General features: G+C 46.3%; 1 protein-coding gene across 1 annotated transcript in view; it reads left to right on the top strand.

The window, feature by feature from the left end:
- The window catches only part of dpf1 (double PHD fingers 1), a gene marked incomplete at its 3' end in the record, with an annotated part of 40,891 nt that overhangs the window by 5,726 nt on the left and 32,665 nt on the right, over positions 1 to 2,500 (top strand). The gene's annotated exons all lie outside the window — the stretch shown is intronic.

Here is a 2,500-nt window from a genome sequence, read left to right as displayed (position 1 = left end):
ATTGATAATGAGTAAATATGGTGCCATCCAACATGAATAATAATTTGCGTTAATGTGATTCTTTTATATACTTATATACTTATTATTTACTTAGTTTTAAGCCCAGTTCCAATTAAAAAAACGTGACCCACATCACTACCGCTCGTACTGTCGGACTGAAACTTGTCGCATTTGTTGAAAATTTTGAACGCATCCCGGAGCCGCCAGTGCATCACAGCTTTCCGTGTGCCCAATCCGACTCTCCATAGGAATGGGTGGACTTCCGGTCTGTTCTTGTCGTTTGTCGTATTCGGTGTGAATCAGGCTTCAGAATGGCCACACCTCACCATGAACCCGATTTGGCAGCAGAATCGTTATTTAAAAAAATATCCCCAATGACGATTCGCCCCCCGCGGATGTTTTCCCCAATCTTTCTGATTTCTTCTGGTTAGATGGAAGACGGAGCTAATAAGCTGCATAGTGCTTGGCTGGTTGGTGATGGGAATGGCAGTACACAATATTGTTGCCCTCGCCAAAGAACTTCCATGTATTAACCGTGTGTACTATGTACTAACCATGTAGTAACAGGTCTGAATGTGGAGGAAGTGTATGTAAGTGTAATGCTGGAGAGCTTTCCTCCACCTTCAACCTTGCCTTCGCACCAAATTAAAGCCATATTTTGGGCTTTGCAGCACTGAGCGGATAGACACATTTGCGTACTTGTACACACACACACACACACACACACACACACACACACACAGAGTTACGATCACTCTCAGATTCTCTTTCTTGTTCTCCGTTTCCTCAACATTTCTTTGTCCGTACAGAAGGAGGCCCGAGGTCTGTTTTTTTTTTTGGTTTTTTTTAAGCGTATTTCTTTATCTGGGTTATTCCTTTCATCATCCTTATTTAGACTTTCTATCTCTCTTTTTTCCCCTTTGTCTCGTGAAGAATGTGAGGTTTGCGTGAGAACGGGAGAGTGAGAGATTGTGTGTGTGTGTGTGTGTGTGTGTGAGAGAGAGAGAAAGAGAGAGAGAAAAAGAGAGAGAGAATAGAAAGACATAGATAAGTATTTTTAGCTCTATGACCTATTTCTCCAGTACTACCTAAATGACTGTCAGTCAGTTCCGCCGCTTTGGAGCCCGGCGTGCATGATTTCCAGCTCGGAAGTCCTGGAACTTGTAGTTTCCACACGCATGCGGAAATGTAGTTCTGGTATTGGCGCGATCCAGGTCCAAACCCAAGCTCTTCGGATTTCACTCTCACTGTCTCCTCTCACTGCCTCTCTTCCCGTCCTGTTCTCGCTCTCCCGATCCCATACGAGTAGTGAGACGACACACCCAGCACACACCACTGTCGGTCCATGGTTTCACATTAGGATGTTCTGCGGGAGTCAGAAACCAACCCTTAGCCGCCTCTGACGCTGCAGTACATTATTAACGCGATGCATGGAAGAGTCCAGAAATATGCCTGTATATGGTGTGTGTACGTAAATGAAGGTTCTCCTATATTTTAATGCGCCAGACTATGTATCTCCCCTTACCACTGCACCCTAGCAATCTTCTGAAGACCAGAGAACACGAACACACATGCACACTCGCACACATGCACACACACACACACACACACACACACACATGCGCACACACACGCCTGCACACACGCACGCACACACACACACATGCACACACACACACATACACACACACACACACACACACACACACACAAATACTAATGGGCACACAGACATGGAGGTAGGGAATCCATCGGCGTAATAAGAAGCCAAATGCAGTGGTAATAAATCTCACCTGAAGGAGGTGTTCAGATTGCTTTACTGTGACGTACTGCCCTCGATACACACTGCAGCAAGCTATGGGCGATACTCCCACTCACAGAGGCAGGAAAACCTTACACGTGCACAAAAATGCACACATGCGGATGCACACACACACACACACACACACACACACACACACACACACACACACACACACACACACACACACACACACACACACCTACACACACACACACATAAACACACACACACAGTGATGGTCCACATACGCAAGTAATGTATGGGGACAAACATTCAGGACTCCAAATTGAACACACACTCACATACTCACACATGCCGATGCAAGGCCATTAGTCAAAGCTGTAAAACCAGATAAGGCGATAGCACATCCAATATACAGTGAGACGGACGGATGGACAGACAGATGCAGGAAATGAAGAGAAACACACTCGCACGCACACACACACACACACACACACACACACACACACACACACACACACACACACACACACACACACACACAACCCTGGCATTTAATCACACCTGGACAAGACCACGCAGCAGCGGCAGCAGCGGTGGCAGGAATGACGGAGTCGGCTTCACTCATTCGTCTTCCTGCCGCTCACAATTTCCCTCTCAGGCTCATTTCCTCGTGCTTTCTCTGTCAGCTCTCTTGTCATGTTCTATATTTGCAGTCATTCAGACGCACAAAAA

Source organism: Zeus faber, assembly GCF_960531495.2.
Source record: "Zeus faber genome assembly, chromosome: 9".
Taxonomy (NCBI): Eukaryota; Metazoa; Chordata; class Actinopteri; order Zeiformes; family Zeidae; genus Zeus; species Zeus faber.
The sequence above is the reverse complement of the archived record's forward strand: the minus strand, read 5'-3'. Positions and strand labels throughout refer to the sequence as shown.